We start from the raw sequence: 18,355 nt of genomic DNA on the forward strand, positions 1-18,355 counted from the left end.
CCTGTGAGACAGGTATCATTACCATCCCCATTTTACAGATGAGGGATGGAGTTTCAGAGATGCTGTTTAACTTGCCTAAAGACAAAGTGTTAAGAAGCAAGAAGCCCAGACCATCTGACTACTAGTCTACCTAAAAGACACCCAAACTGGATTTATCTGCATATAAACTCACCTCCAGTATAATCCATGTGCTTTTAATTAAATCTTCTAAAATTCTAAAAAAAAGGACCCCACCTTCATAATTCCTAAAATAAAAATACCTGAACTCCAGGGGACCCTCCCCAGTAGCCTGGGTAGTCTGCACACACTGTGCACTGGTCCTGAGAAAGAGACGATTCTGCTCAAGCAGACTACGGCCCAGTACTGCTGCTCTGTACCCAGGTCAGCTGCCAGTGCAGAGCGCGCGGACTCTGACCAGCCGCGACAGGCACGGGGTGGGTGTGCGGGTGTGTGCGTGTGCCTGTGCTGTGTGTATGTCCGTGTGGGTGTGTATGCAGACCACAGTGTTGAAGGGATTAATGAGTATTTCTATTCCCATGAATTATGAGTGCTAACTTATTTCTAAAGTATTTATATTTAATCAGAAATTAAGAGTCTAGCATCAGCTTCTTCCTCTGCTTGAAGAAAGAATGGCCCTGGGCTTGACAGTGTCCACAGACAGACAGTCGGCCGTCCATTCAGGTAGGAAATGGCAGTGAGGAAAACAATAAAGATAAGAAAGCCTGTGTCACTGAACTAAGTTGAGAAACTGAGAGTCTCAGAGAAGTCTGTCATCTCCATAATTAAGCAGCACCCCATCCTGTACATCAGAGTACCATAATAGGAGATAAATTCAGTTGAGTTTTTGTTACCAGCATTAAAGCATCTGACACTGTCCATTCTGACTTGAGTGCTATATTTTCAATTAAATTATCAAAACCCAAAGAAACTGACGGTACTTTTCTTTTTCTTTTTTTTGGCTGTACTGCACACTTGCGGGATCTCAGTTCCCCAACCAGGGATCAAACCTGGGCCCCCTGCAGTGGAAGTGTTGAGCGCAAACCACTGGACTACCATTTTTAAAAATTTATAGTATGTAACAAAATGCCAAAGAGGACTAAGAGTTAGTGGGATTACTGTTTTGGTTCAGTCGCTAAGTCTTGTCTGACTCTGTGACCCCCACGAATTGCAGCACACCAGGGTTCCCTGTCCATCACTATCTCAGAGCTTGCTCACACTCATGTCCATTGAGTCCGTGATGCCACCCAACCATCTCATTCTTTGTCGCCCCCTTCTCATGAATGGCAAACCACTTCAGTATTCTTGCCTTGAGAACTCCATGAAGAGTATGAAAAGTGGGATTATAGATGATTTTAATTTTCTTCTTTGTGCTGTCTCCTCCCAAATGTAAATACATTATACTTTAACAAGAACATACATATGTCACAGTTATAAGATGAAAAACACCTTATAACTTATTGCAATGGTCCATGCTAGCTTTCCTCACTTCTTGATTAAAATTAACCCATAAAACTACATTGCATGTTACTGGCACTTTTTTGGTACTTAAGAAAAATGCCAGGTTTTGAATACTACAGATGGACATTTTGCCCATTTTTCTCTACTAAGAGTTATTCATTAATTTGTTACTTCGATTTAAAGAAGTAATTCTGAAATCACACATTTGAAATGGCCAAAACTATTCCACAAAGTGTTTACTTCAAAAAGTCAGCCGACAGTAAATCCCAACTTTACTCTAAAACAAGATTAACTGACAGTCTCAGGTAATTAAATGCGCTGTAAATGCTTGAATAATTAAATGTATCTGTGACTTCTGGTAGCGAAATACCCTTCATAAGATAAACTCCTGATGTGTGAAAATGTTTCAAACATTCTTCAAGTCAAATTCATATTGAATGTGTCTTGTCATTTACAATATGAGGAAATAATGAAATGTGCTCCACACATGTTACAGCAGTACTGCCAGCGATCAGCTCCACAGCTCAGACACTCCCAACTGCTCCAGAACATGGGCCGGGCAGAACGCGGGTTCCCTCCCCAGGTCTGGTTTGCAGTTTCAAAACAACGATGTTTCTTCAAAACGTGGAATTTTAAACCGTAAACAGATGTAAGCTGTTATTCTAAACTGTTTTATAGATGAAGAAAATGAATAGCTGCACTCAGAGGTCTTGTATTCCAAAACACCACATACCCATTTTATTGCACCGAAAGTTACAAAAACGGCTCACTGTTGTGACCTTTTTAATGCCTCCATTTAAGATGTTTTGTTTGAATAAGGCTGTTAAGACCCAGGGCACTAATAAGTGAGCAGCAGTAAACCCAACTACCATCAAAGAGGCAGATGTAGGGTGGGGGGAATCTGCTAGAATTCACCATGGATTCCACTGGTAATAAACACAGCAATAATTCTACACAAGAGCGCATGTAAGGATTTCATGTGAAGCAGAGAAAGTGAAAGCTGAATGGTAAACAGGGGAAGGAAGTGTTGGGCATTACTAATGAAATAAAGAAGGTACAAAAATTACATTACGAGCACACTTTACCTATTACCAAGTGTTTCTACTAGAATTATCCTTGAAGCCAATCAGTGCTGACAAATGCCTATAACCCTATAGTCCTGATCAAATAATGTGATTTACAATATAACTGAAGGAATATGAGGATATGATTTCTAAAGACTCATTGGCTCTAGAATTCTGTATCTCAATAATATTCTAAATTATTAATATCAACATGTTAAAAAAAAAAAAGACTTGATTGTAAGCTGCAAAGAACACAATGGATTGTACAAGTGACCCAAAGGGGAGTCTCCTTTCTGTTGCAAGACAGTGTCCAAATTTCTGTGTTTGATTTCAGGTTTTCCATTCTAGTGTTGCAAAGATAACAAGGCCAGTTCTCCCATTAAATATTCTGGCTTTTTCCACTCAAGCCCAGTGGTAACCAAGGACAAACAAATCTGAAGACCAGAAACTATTTTTCCCCAAAGTGACTACTATTCTTTTATACAAAAAGAGAGAGACTCATTCAAATCTGGTCTGCCAGCATTTGACATACCAGCAAAGAATTCTAATAATATATATTGATTTTTTTTAATTTAGCAACTATAATCCACTTACACACAACTATATATAGAGAACAGAATGTATACCTAATAAAGGAAATTAACCTAAAAGTAGAAAAAACTGACTCACCCTTAAGGTCTATAAACCATACTAAAATTCTGGAAATATCTTTCCAAATACAGCACTAAGTGGACACAAGAGCAACAAAATCTAAATTAGGGAAGGAGAGGACAGTGAGCAGTTTGATTCTCAAGTAGAAGTTACTCTCAGAGCAAGAGCACTGAGAGTGCTGAAACTTGCACAAATGCACACTAGGCGAGACAGTGCGGTGCTGGCAACGACACAGACAGTGGGACAGGAGGAGAGTCCCGAGTTACCCCTGCCTGTGTGCTCAGATGGTCTCTAACAACAGGGCCAGCACCGCTCAACGGGGAAGGGCGACTTCTTCAAAGACTTCCCTGGTGGCTCAGTGGTGAAGAGTCTGCCTGCAGTGAAGGAGATACAAGAGACACGGGTTTGATCCCTAGGCCAGGAAGGTCTCCTAGAGGAGAAAGTGGCAAGTCATTCAACTATTCTTGCCTGGGAAACCCCATGGACAGAGGAGCCTGGTGGGCTACAGTCCATGGCATCGCAAAGGTGTTGCAAACAGTTGGACACAACTGAGTGCACACGCGCACGTGCACACACACACACACACACACACATGTTAGGAAAATGGATATACACATACAAAGGAATCGAGTTTGAGCCTTCCATTACACCACATACAAAAAGCAACTCAAAATGAATCAAAGGAAAAAAAAAGAATAAAAGATCTAAAGGTAGGACCTAAAACCATAAAACTCCTAGAAGAGGGAAAACCCTTAATGATATTAGCTTTGGCAATCCTTTCTTGAATATTACACCAATCCACAGGTAACGGAAGTAAAACTAGACAAACCAGACAAAACTAGACAAACAACTACATTAAAATTTCAAATTTCACATCAGAGGACAAAATCAACAGCTTGAAAAGGCAACCTATGAAATGGGAGGAAATATTTTCAAATCATCAATCCAATAACGGGTTAATATGCAGAATACATAAACAACTTCTACAACTCAACAGGAACCAAAACATCCTATTTTTCAAATGGGCAAAGGATCTGACTAGACATTTCTACAAAAAGATATACAATCAGCCAACAAGCATATGAAAAGATATTCAACATTACTAGTCATTAGGGAAAAGAAAAAAAGCAAAATGACACCGTTCATTATGAAACTACTATGAAAGAAAGAGGGAACAGGAGAGAGGGAAAGAGGGAAGGAAGCAAACACGTGTGGACCAGGATGTGGGGAAACCAGAATCCACAGGCTGCAGGAATGTAAAACAGTGCCGTCACTCGGACAACAGTACGGAGGGTCCCGAAAAGACTAACAATAACGTCACCAAGTGATTCAGCAAGCCTGCTTCTGGGTATATACACTAAAGAGGTGATAGCAAAGTCTCAGAAAGAGAAGTGTACGTTTATATTCACAGTAGCATTATTCGAAACAGCAAAAAGCTGGAAGCAACCCAAGTGCCCAATTACGGACAAAAGGATACCCAAATATGGCATATACATAACAACAAAATACTGCTCAGCCTTAAAAAGAAGGTAATTCTGACATGCTACAGAACAGATGGAACTGGAAGACATTACAGTAAGTAACAGAAGCCAGTCAGAAGGAGACAAATACTGAAGGATCCCACTTACATGAGGCATCAAACACAGTCAAATTCACAGACAGACAAAGCAGAATGGTGGCTGCCAGGGGTGGAGCAGGGGGTGACTGGGATAAGATGGGAAAGGGGAGTTGTTGTTTAATGATTATTAAAGAGTTTCAGGTTTGCAAAATGAAGTGTTTTGAAGACAACTGCAAAACTATGTGAAAACAATACAATTGAATTGTACGCTTCAAAATGGTTAAAATGACATGTATGTATATTTTATTACAATTTAACATTTTTCAAAACTTTTAAATAATATGGTTACTAAAATGGCAAGTCACAGAATGAAAGAAAATATTCACAAAACACATACCTTAAAAAGAACTTCTATTCAGAATAAAGAACTTTCTTTAACAACATAGACAAAGAAAACAAACAAAGAAAAAAACCCAATTTTTTACAATGGACAGAAGACTTGAACAAGCATTTCACCAAGAAAGTTATACAATTCAGTAATATAAGCACAGGAAAGACAGTCAACATCATCAGTCATCAAGGAAGCGTTCATCAAAGCATATTGAGAAAACAATCCAGTGTTTGCCCCAACTATGTTAAATACACAACTTGGAAATTCCACTCTAAGGTATAGCCAAAACCAGGGACTTAAACAGATATGTGTACAACAATCTTCACTGCAGCAATATTGACAATAACCAAATAACCCAAATGTTCATCAACAAATTAATCAATAAATAAAATGTGATCTATCCATACAATGGAATATTATTCCATCATAAAAAGGAATGAAGTTCCGATACACACATGCTACAATATAGATGAACCCTGAAAACATGCGGAGTGAAGCAAGTCAGAAACAACGAACAAATAGTATATGATTCCATTTATATGAAATAGCTAGACTACGCAAACTTAGAGAGACAAAAACTAGTTTAAAAGTTATGGGACTCAGGAAGGAGAACAGTAGGGTGAGCTCAGTAGCTCAGTCGTGTCTGACTCTTTGCGACCCCATGGACTGTAGCCCACCAGGCTCCTCTGTCCATGGGATCTTCCCAACCCAGGGATGGAACCCATATCTCTTGCCTCTCCTACACTGACAGGCAGCTTCTCTACCACAACTCTCATATTTTGCCAGTGGGAACTTAAAATGGGACAGTCCCTTTCAAAAGGAATTTGCTGAGCTTTTATTTGATCCAGAAATTCCACTCCTACGTTATTTATTCAAGAACAGTAACAATGTATATCTGTGGTAAGATCGGTACATGTATGTCAAAGTAGCCTTCATCACATAGGTAACGACCATCAACGGAAAAAAAGCTATATAAATTGTGGTATATTCAAACAATGAAATATTAGGAATAAAGTGGAAAGAACTCCTGATACATGCTGTAACACTGATGATTCTCACCTACGCTATGCTGAGGAAAAGAAGCCAGACACACAAAAAGGATTTATACTGCAAGGCTCTGTTTATAGAAAGCTCTATGGAAAGGGAAAACTAACCTGATGGGAAGAATAACTGGGATGGGATATCAGAAAACATTCTAGAGATATGGTAATATTCAATATCAAATAGGCTGTGGATTATGAATATATCCTCTCTTGAAAGTACGTATCTATGATGTGTGCATTTCAACGTATACAAATGCCATCTACAAATACACTATGAAAAATACAATAGCAGTGAAGAGTGGGTTGAGATAAGAGATGAATAAAAATGACAGATTCCTGGTAACTGTCAAAGTCTGATGATGAGCACTCTGGGTTCATTATATTATTTCTTCACCTTATGTATGACTTAAGTTTTTATTAAGTGAAAAAAAATCTATAAAGTGAAGCACAACTGTTGTCTAGTCACTAAGTCGTGTCTGACTCTTGCAACCCCATGGGAATGTAGCCCACCAGGTTCCTCTGTCTGTGGGATTTCCCAGGCAGAATACTGGAGTGGGTTGCCATTTCCTTCTTCAGGGGACCTTCCCGACCCAGGGATCAAACCCGTGTCTCCTGCATTGGCAGGCAGATTCTTTCACACAACATGGAAGCACAAAGCACAATTAACTTCTCATTATCAAAATCCATATGCTAGAATTAAAGCAGCCTAGAACTAAAAGTCAAAAAGGGCTTCCCGTCTCCAGTTAAACCAAAGCTAAGTGACATTAATAGTGTGGGATACAGCTTCTCATTTATCTCAACAAAGGTTTTTTTTCCCTCAATTAAACAGTAGTATACATATAGTTCCAAAATTTAAATTCTTCCCTAAACAATGTCTCCATGGAGATATCTCCATGATTATCATTTCTGATCAATGCATAGTATTTTATAATATTTAACTATCCTGTAATAGTTGATGTCCAGTTACTTCCCTTAGAAGATACTATTTTGTTTAATCATTCATTTCTGACACACAGGAGATTCTAGATATATCATACAGATTGTAAATATATAATCTCCATGATTATCATTTCTGATCAATGCATAGTATTTTGTAATATTTAACTATCCCATGATAGTTGATGTCCAATTACTTCCCTTAGAAGATACGATTTTGTTTAATCATTCATTTCTGATACATAGGAGATTCTAGATATATCATACAGATTGTAAATATATAATTTCTGGACATATCTAATAACAACATGGAAGGCTAAGGTCCAATATTAACCGTTCATCAACATAATCATCCTTATAAATGCCTAGTGTTAACATTCAGGAAAATCAGAGCACAAAGATATCTTCCATGAGCTATCATTTAACAAGTTAATAAAAAGGAAAATGACATTATCACGCTGGCTGTCACGTATCCAGTGAATAATTCTAACACAGCAGTCAGCATTAACAGACTCTGAGCAAATGTTTAACATTTGCATTAAGATTTAATCCTGCTTCCAGCAATCTACAAGCAATTACTTATGCAGCAGAATTATGGTATCAAGAATTACCAATATAAGTCTGACTTATGGAATATACATGTAAGGTCACAAGTAAACACTAGTTGTAACCAATTAAAAAAAAAACTATTTTTGTTAGTTGGGACTCTTAAGAAATAAAATTAGAAATATTTTTTAAAGTTTTCCATTTATTTTTAAGAAAGTTCAATAAAATCCATCTTTATATAAATATATACACATAGGGGCTTCCCTGGTGGATTAGTGGTAAAGAATCTGCCTGCCAATGCAGGAGACGCTGGTCGATCCCTGCTCCAGGAAGATCCCGTGTACCGAGGGGCACCTAAGCCGTCGTGCCGCAACTACTGAGCCTGTGCTCCAGAGCGCAGGAACCGCAAGCACTGAGCCCCCACGCCACAGCTACTGGAGCCTGCACGCTCTAGAGCCCGTGCTGGGCAACAAGAGACGCCGCCGCAATGGGAAGCGTGTGCGCTGCCACTAGAGCAGCCCCTGCTTACCACAACCAGGGCAAAGCGCGTGCAGCAAGAGACTCAGCACACCCAACATCAGTCAATAAACAGTCATACACACTGATTCCTTTCCATTTATTTTCACTGACTTCTTTAATGAACTACAGATAACCCCATAAGTCTTCAGGTAATCACTCAGCTCCTAGAACGACTCTCGGTAACGAAACCTGAAATTTTCTTTTTGGGTATAAAAAGCAAAGGACGTTCATTTTCAGTTCTTCACGGAGTCATTCCCAACACGTTAGGCAGTGTTGGTGTAAGGCTTCTAAGAAAACAGCCAGAGAGTAGCTGAGGGAGGTGTCTGAGACTCAGAATTTCAAAATCAGAATTCCTGTCAAGATGTGAGAACTCTGGCCCAGGGTCAGCAAACATGCTCTCAGTTAGCATCTGCATGCAACTTTAATCCCTTACAAAATATAATCAGGTTTTTCTTGAGATGTTTTTCTGTGGCTGAGAACGGCTTTAGCAAGAAGGGTTTGGCTATCTCTCCCACCTACCACTCCCTCCTTCTCATCCAGCAGCCCATCTTGCTCTTGACTCAGAAAGCAAGGAAAAATGAGTAACCAATCCCTCAAGAAGTTCTATAATAGACAGTCTATTATTTAACTTACTATATCACCCACTGTCCTTGGCAACTAAGGCACATACTTAATCTGGGTTTTGCTCCTTTCTGAAGCAATCTGGTGTTTGGTAATAAAGATGTTGTAATCGATGGCTTTCCAAATTCTCAGAAACAAAAACTAGATTAATACAATTTAAAAGACTAACCATGAGCAATAAATAAACACCTCACCTAATATTCAAAACATTTGTATGTGTGTGTGGGTAAAATCACTTTAGCAGTGTCCAACTCTTTGCCACACTTTGAACCACAGCCCACCAGTCTCCTATGTCCATGGGATTTCCCAGGCAAGAATAATGGAGTGGCTTGCCATTTTCTTCTCCAGGGGATCTTTCCAACCCAGGGATCGAACACATGCTTCTTGGTCTCCTGCACTAACAGGCGGTTTCTTTACCACTACTGCGTAGGTACATCCTTTGGGTAGGCAACACTACAACTTGAAAAGAATTATGAAAAATAAGGACAGGTGTGTATAGTGGTTAGGCTGTGCAGGGACCTCACTTGCTCCTTCCACCTCTCCCACCCACTTCCTTCTTTCCTCTCCCAGCAACTCCCTCAACCTCGCCAAAATAATCCAATGATAGTAAAAGCAAATTCAAAAGCAGCCCCATTACCATAAAATGACAACCTGGAGCCTCAGCGTCAGTAGGGCGCTGACCAGCCTACAGTATGGTCAGAAGGAAGAGGCTAGAGGAGCAGAAGGAAAGAGGGCGGTAAGCTTGATTATGAGCAGGAAGGCAGAGGTGTCCACTTACCTCTCATCATCTCCCACTGCCTGGCCTGACGGTGCTCAGTAACTATTTATTACCTAACTGAATATAAGAAAGGCAAAGGAATGGAAGAAGACAAGGCAGGAAATAAGGCTGGTGGCAGGATAACGGTAGAACTCAGGTATTCTGGTTCATAGTCCAGTGAACACTCTTTTCATTCATCGACAATTAACTTAAAAGTATTCGTTACAACAATGTTTTGAGAGCTGAATAATGAGAAAAAAGTGAGTATCAATTAAATACAAAAGGGAAAAAAATAAAAACAGATCCCATTCATTCTGTTTGCTATTTAAGTCAAAAAGACGAAATATGCAAGTACGCACACACACACATCCCAGGAAACAAAAACTTTTGAAAGCCACTCTATGAATGCTTCTCCACTTATCTCTTATCTCTCATCATACCATTTATGACAGCTGAAAACAGCATTAAAACCCAGGTGTTGAGAACTATAAATAATCTACTTTGTACAACTGAAAAGAAGCTATGCTTCTAGCAGAATGATCCGGGGTAGAGTTTAAAGCATTAGATAAACGAGTGTAATAAACTACCAGAGGACACTGCCCCGACTTACTGGTTACCTTTTCTTCCAGTTTGGTTGCATAGGTTGGGTCCTATTACATAATTTGTGAACACTCTACCATAGGTATTTAGTGTTTAACTATAATTACAACACTAGCTTCTGCTTATCACTCAGTAAGATTAGGAGAAAGAAAATAAGACTTTAGGGTCTGAAACAGACTTTTTTTAAAGATGGGGGAAAAAAAACTTCTTATCTAATAAAAAAAAAAAGAACAAAAAATAAAACCAGATTTTATCAGTCAGCCTTGCTTCAGTATCAAAACAATCCTCAAATCTCAGAGGGCACATTATACGTTGTTTTTCCTATTCACATGACATGTCAGCTGTAGGGTGGCTGTGGCTGCCCCAGGCTGTAGCTTTTGCTCCCTGTCTTCTCACAGTTCAGTTCAGTTCAGTTGCTCAGTCGTGTCTGACTCTTTGCAACACCATGGACTGAAGCACTCCAGGCTTCCCTGTCCATCACAACTCCTGGAGCTTGCTCAAACTCACATCCATTGAGTTGGAGATGCCATCCAACCATCTCATCCTCTCATCCCCTTCTCCTCCTGCCTTCAGCCTTTCCCAGCACTAGGGTCTTTTCCAATGAGTCAGTTCTTCACATCAGGTGGCCAAAGTATTAGAGCTTCAGGTTCAGCATCAGTCCTTCCAATGAATATTCGACTCATTTACTTTAGGATTGACTGGTTTGACCTCGTTGCAGTCCAAGGGACTCTCAAGAGTCTTCTCCAACACCACAGCTCAAAAGCTTCAATTCTTCGGCAATCAGCTTTCTTTATGGTCCAACTCTCACACCCATACAGGACTACTGGAAAAACCATAGCTTTGACTCTAAGACACAATCAGAAGGAAAAGACCTTACCTAAGACATGCCATTCTCAAGGCAAAAGGCAGAAGCTAGAGGGCTGATAGAAACTTGTTATGCCCCTGGTAGCTTTGTTCAGAACCAGAACACTGTCACTTTCACATACGTCCACTGACCAAGTTAAGTCATGATGCCAAACACAGCGATGGGGCAGGGAGGCGCTGCAAATCATTTAACCACAGGTAGTGAAGTATAACAGATCATCTTACAGGAAAGGTGCAGAATTGAGAACTATGTTATAATTTATCCCACAGATCTCCCAACTTGCATGCCGAATGCTTTTCTCCCCATTGTTGGTAAGTCTGAGCAAAAGTGCATCAACAGCCATTAAGGAAAGAAAAAATGAACAATCCAGGCTTGAAGAAGATTCTGAAAATATGATGACATGAACTCAACCCCTTTTAACCCCATTCTATTTTCAATCTATCTGCTGCAACAACAGGTATAGGCCTGGAGCCTACAGACAGCTAAATGAAATTGAGGGCTTGGATCCCTCGGAGGGTAGAGGAGGGAACTAGAAAATGTTGCCTTTTTTTTTTTTTTCCTTCCCTCCGAGCCGGGCCTAGTGCCTGGGGACCAGCCTCTTGGAACAAGCCTGGAACAAAGATTATAAATTAACGCTACTAGAAAAACCCTGGTCCATGGAGATCTGATGATCCTGGGACAGGAGGAAGGCAGGTCTCAAGTAGAGGCCAAGACCAGAACCAGACACTGATGAGCTTTCAACAAAGATATGACCACATATAAGCAGGCTGAGCATCCGAAAAGACAGGGACTGGTCAGGACAAAGGGGGCAAACCCACAACTAAACAGTAGTGCTGCTTGAAGTGAGAGAGGTCAATATGGGCCAGAAAAATAAGAAGAAGAACTGAGGGAGATTTAACCACAGCATAGAGAAGTCTTCCTGCATCTAAAAACTAGAGTTTCCAAATAAACCATACAGTATATAAACTGAAGGAAAGAATGAACTGTGGCAAAGGTCCAAATTTGTGGCCTGGAAAGCCAAATGGAAAAAAATAGCTCAAAGCAGCAAAACAGCAATCATGACAAAAAAGATAAGAGATCTGGAAGATAGATTTAATGAGAAGAACAGCAGTTCCAGCAGAAGAAATATGAATAGATAGAGAAGAGACAATAACAGAATACACAGCAGAAGAAAATTGCTTAGACAAAAAAAAGACCTTAATCTTTAGATTCAGAGAGCTCACTTTACCCTAGACACAAATCTAGACATAACTATGTAAATTCCTGAACTATTTCAGGAATTTAAGAAAGGAAAAAAAAAATTGAAGCTTGCAGGTAACAAGACCTTACAGAGGAGAGAATTCAGAGAGGCACTTGACTCCTCACGTGCAATGGAGGAAGCTATAGCAACAGACTACTGACAGGAAAACAGCGATGCCCAAGCACCACATCTAGCAGGTGAAACAGATGGGTGGATACTCAGAAAATGTACCACCCATCAGCCTCATATAGAAAAATATCTGTGCAAGAACTCTGACTGAAGAACAAATGGATGAGAACAAAGACCCTCTAAGGGAGGACACCAGAAAGAGCAAGAAAACGCTTTGTTCTTGCACTTGCTTCCTCTCCCTATATCCAGTTTCATGTATCTGGATCAACTCCGCTGACTCAACTAACCATAAGAAAGCCAAACAGTGCAAAGGACAAATGTAAATCTAATTCTAGGAAGCTATCAATTATACGGCACATCTTAATTTCAAAGGTGCTTAAAAAAATGCTTTTTAGAATTATGAAATAGGAAAGTTTTATATACAGTTTAGTCCAAGTTAGTAATTATTAACTGTCTGGCAGCAAGCAATAAATTCTAGATCAGAATTCTTCAAACAAAACATACATAGAGCAAAGCAGTATCTACTAACCACTGAACTAAAAGTATTAAACTGTCTCAGAAAATCCAGGAGGTGAGAGAGGGACTACAAATAGGAGTAAAAGCATCCTACAGATCCCAGCTAGGTACGAGTCAGGCAAGAGAGTAAAGTATTCTCAAGTTCTCACTTTACTGACAGCGGGGCTTGGAAAAGGCATAAAAATGAGCAAGTCATACTGAAGTCAAGTTGTGGGGGAGAAATTACTAGTGTCTTATGTTCAAATAACAGTAAGTAAATATTTCTAATGATGAGTACAGAAAAGGTAATTACTCATGGCATAGAAATGTGTAGGAAAATTTTTAAACAAGAACCACCACCCAAAAAAAAAAAGTGTAAAATAACTTGATCAAATCAGCAAAAATAAAAAGGAAACAAAGAAACCAAAAGTTAAAATGCATAATTAAGCAAGTTAAAAGAAAAATTATTTATACAACAGGTGAAGAAAGAAAATTATTCCATTATAAGGCCCAGTTATATTGTTAAAAATAAAATTATGAAGAAACATTTAAAAGGACAGGCACAGAAATTAGGTTTAGAAGGTTAAAATGACTAGATGGTATGTTCTTAAGTGTCATTATATAATGATAAAAGCCATGATTTATGAACAGTCCATGTCATAAACCTATGCCCAACCAAAACCTTAGCAATTAAATGAACAAAAACTGAAACTAGATAATACTGCCATCAGCCAAGAGTATTAGTCAACATTCCTTAAAGGTTGTGAACAGACTAAGACAAGAAAATGAACTAACCAGTAGGAGCACAAGAGGAGAGGAAAGGCGAAGGAAAAAGAACCCTTCTTACTCTCACGCCATAGAAAACCCAAGAGTTTCTAGTAAAACGGTTCTAGGTTTAATCAGAAAATTGGGAAATATGACTGGTTACCGAGAAACTTACAAAGTCAATACCTTTTAAAACTGTTTTATCCATAAGCTCCTAAAAAGAAAAAAGTGGGGTGGGGGTGGTGACCACTCACAATAGTAACAAAACCTACAGATAAATTCAAGAGGTATGTGAGGACTTCCCGGGTGGGGCAGCAGACAGGAATCTGCCTAGCAATGCAGGAGGCCCAGGGTCGATCCCTGGTCTGAGAAGACTCCACATACCAGAAGCAGCCAGGCCGTGGGGCACAGTTACTGAAGCCCACGCACTCTAGGACCCACAGGCCACGACAACTGAGCCTGTGTGTCGCAACTAGGGAAGTCCACGCACCCTAGAGCCTCCCGGCCACGACCACTGGGCCTGTGTGCTGCAGCTACTGAAGCCCTTTCGCCTCGAGCCCATGCTCCACAACAGGGGAGGCCACCGCAATGAGAAACCCGCTCACCACAACAAGGAGAAGGCCCCATTCGCTCCAACTAGAGAGAGTCTGCACAAAGCAACACACACACAGCATAGCCAAAACCGGATCTATACTTATGCACAGAACTACAGAAAGATTATAAGGTCTGGAAAAAATGTAGAAACTATACTGCATTCTTCTCAGTTTTCCCAAGTTTAATACATACACACTGAATATAACTTTCAGTCATACAGCAATCTTTTAAAAATTGTATACTGATCTTAACATTTATATGGAAGAAAATACATACATGCACAGCCAAGAGTATTTTGAGAAACAAGAGCAAGGGGTGGGTGGGGGGAAGCAGAATTCATGTTTGTATATCAGAATATCCTTAAAAAGCAACTTTAATCAAATCACTACATTTGTAGCCTAAATGCAAATAGAACTATTAACAAAACAGAATAGTGAGCCAAGTATTAGGTTGATGAAAAGTAAATGCAATTTCAGACTGAATTTTAAATCATTATAAGTAGACACAAACACATCTTTATTAATCAAACAGGAACCATTACAATCAACACATTTTTGCCGATGAGAAGTACGTTTGTTTATTCATGTAGTGTAAAAATCCATGCTTCGGGATTCAATGAACTCAAAGTATTTTCTGCCTCCCGCTGGTTGTGGAAGGATTTTCCCTGCAAAAAGTTGTCAAGATGATTGAAGAAGTGGTAGTCAGTTGGCTAGAGGTCATGTGAATGTGGTGGATGAGGCAAAACTTTGTAGCCCACTTTGTTCAACTTTTGAAGCGTTGGTTGTGTGACACTGGGTCACATACTGTCATGGAGGAGCACTGGGCCCTTTCTGTTGACCAATGTCAATTGCAGGCATCGCCGTTTTCGATGCTTCTCATTGATTTGTTGAGCATACTTCTCAGATGCAATGGTTTCACCAGGATTCAGAAAGTTGTAGTGGATCAGACGGGAAGCAGCCACCAAACGGTGACCATGACTTTTTTTGGTGCAAGTTTGGCTTTGGGAAGTGCTTTGGTGCTTCTTCTCAGTCCAGCCACTGAGCTGGTTATAGTATAAAATCCACTTTTCATCACACATCACAGTCCAATACAAAAATGGTTTGTTGTTGCACAGAATAAGAGAAGATATTTCAGAATGATTTTTTTTTTATTTGCATCACCCATTTATCGAGCTGTTTCACCTTTCCAATTGGCTTCAAATGCTGAATGACCACAGAATGGTTGATGCCAAGTTCTTCAGCAACTTCTCCTGTAGTTGTAAGAGGATCAGCTTCAATGATCCTCTCAGTTGGCCACTGTTAACTTCCAATGGCCAGTCACTGCGCTCATCTTCTTGGCAAAACTTCTAGAACCATCACTGGACTACACATTCGTTAGCAGGTCCTGGGCCAAATGCACTACTGATGTTGCAAATTGTTTCCACTACTTTATGACCCATTTTGAACTAGAATAAGAAAACAGCTGAAATTTGTTTTTTGTCTAACATCATTTCCCTAGTCTAAGGTAAATATAAAACAAACAGCAATAAGTCATTAGCAAAAAAAAAACATAAAGCGAGAAATATGCATTAAAATGATGTATAACATAATCACATTTAAGAATGTATTTCAATATCAAACAGCAAAGTTCAACAATGGAAAACTGCAATTACTTTTGCACCACCCTAATAATAAATTTCAACACATAAGAGAATTTAATTTATAAAAAGGTAAAGAAAGGTTCTAGTATATTACATTATGGGAGGCTAGAAGACTAAAACAGAACCCCATCTCACGCTAGGCACAAAATATAAACACTAAAGAAGCTACCAGAAAACTACTACGGTTCAAAAATGAATTTGGTAAGGTTGTAGGATACAAAATATACAGAAATCTGTTGCATTTCTACAAATTAACAATGAACAATCAGAAAGAGAAGTTAAGGAAACAATCTCAGTTACTACTGCACCAAAAAGAATAAAATACCTACCTCAGAAACAAAAGATCTGTACTCTGGAAACTGTGAGACTCTGATGAAAGAAATCGAAAATAACACAGATGGAAAGATACATCATGTTGTTGGATTGGGAGAATCGATACTGTCAAAATGACTGTACCACCCAAGGCAATCTAGAGATTCAAGGTAATCCCTACCAAGTTACCTATGGTATTTCACACAGAACTAGAACCAAAAACACTTTTAAATTTGTATGGAAACACAAAAGACTCGGAATAGCCAAAGCAATTCTGAGAAAAACAAAACAACAAAAAGAAGACAGAGGACTCAGGCTCCCTAACTTCGATTATACTATTAATACAAAGCTACAGTAATCAAAATAGTATGGTACTGGCACAAAAAAGAAAGAAAGAAAGATCAACAGAACAGAACAGAATGCCCATGAACCGATATTCTGTGACAAATGAAGCAAGAATACATAATAAATGGAGAAAAGACAATCTCTTCAATAAGCAGTGCTGAGAAAACTGGACAGCTACACGAAAAACAATGAAATTGGAATACTCCCTAATTCCATACACAAAAATAAACTCAAAATGGATTAAAGATCTAAACAGAAGACCAGATACTATAAAACTCTTAGAGGAAATTCCAAGAAGAACATTCTATAATATAAATCACAGCAGGATCTTTTTAAATATATCAATTTCCTAGATAATGAAAATTTTTAAAAATTTAAAATGGGACCTAATTACACTTCAAAGCTTTTGCACAGCAAAGGAGACCATAAACAAAACAAAACAAAAAAACCCACAGAATGGGAGAAAACATCTGCAAACAAAGCAACTGACAAGGGATTAATTTCCAAAACTCATAAACAGCTCATATAGCCCCCAAAAACAAACAACTCAGGTAAAATATGGGCAAAAGACCGAAGCAGACACTTCTCCAAAGAAGACATACAGATGGCCAAGAAGAGCATGAAAAGATATTCAACACTGCTAATTACTTGAAAAGATGCTCAACATTGCTAATTATTAGAGAAATGCATATCAAAACTGCAATGAAGTATCATCTCACAAAGGTCGAATGACCATCATCAAAAATTCTACAGATTATAAATGCTGGAGACAGTGTGGATAAAAGGGAACCCTTGTATATTGTTGGTGGGAATGTAAACTGTTAGAGGCACCACAGAGAACAGCATGGAGGTTTCTCAAAAAACAAAAAAATTTACAACTATCACATGAACCAGCAATTCCACTCCTGGGCATTTATCTGGATAAAAAATTCAAAAAGATACATGCACCCCAATGTTCACTGCAGAACTATTTACAAAAGCCAAGACATGGAAGCAACCTAAACATCAATCAACAAGAAAATGGGTGGAGAAGATGCAGTACGGGTATACAATAGAGTAACACTCAGCCAAAAAGAAGAAAGAAAGAATGCCATCTGCAGCAACATGGACAGACCTAGAGATTATCACAGTAAGCGAAGTCAGACAGCGGAGACAAACACCTTATGATATCACTTATATGTGGGATCTAAAAAGATGGCAAAAATGAACTTATTTACAAAACAGAAACAGACTGACAGACCTTGAAAACAAACATGGTTATCAAAGAGGAAAGGCGGGGGGATAAACGAGGAGGAGGGGACTGACAGACACACTACTATACAGAAAAGAGATAACGAATAAGGACCTCTTATATAGCACAGGGCACTCCACTCAATGTTCTGTAATAATCTATATGGGAAAAGAATCTGAAAAAAAATAACTGAAACATTCTGCTTTACACCTGAAACTAACACAACATTGTAAATCAACTATACTCCAACACAAAATAAAAAGTCAATTTTAAAATTTTCATTTGGATTAAAAAAACTCTGCAAAAAAAAAAAATCTAAGAGACCTTAAACCCAAAAGCTATGAATGAGAAGAAAGGTGGATTTATTACATAAAACATTTTAGATTTCTATAGCAAACAACGGAAAACACAAAAGTGTAGACAAAAGATACCGGGGAAAGCAAAGCAAAGACATCACTCTGCCAACAAAGGTTCACAGAGTCAAGGCTATGGTCTTCCCAGTGGTCACGTATGGTTGTTAGACCTGGACCATAAAGAAGGCAGAATGCCAAAAAAATTGATGCCCTTGAACTGTGGTGCTAGAGAAGACTCCTGAA

The 18,355-nt window shown here is 39.0% G+C and overlaps 1 protein-coding gene across 2 annotated transcripts in view; it reads right to left on the bottom strand.

The window, feature by feature from the left end:
* The window catches only part of SLC25A26 (solute carrier family 25 member 26), a 142,732-nt gene that overhangs the window by 36,417 nt on the left and 87,960 nt on the right, over positions 1-18,355 (bottom strand). The window lies entirely within an intron of this gene.

Source organism: Capra hircus, chromosome 22, assembly GCF_001704415.2.
Source record: "Capra hircus breed San Clemente chromosome 22, ASM170441v1, whole genome shotgun sequence".
NCBI lineage: Eukaryota > Metazoa > Chordata > Mammalia > Artiodactyla > Bovidae > Capra > Capra hircus.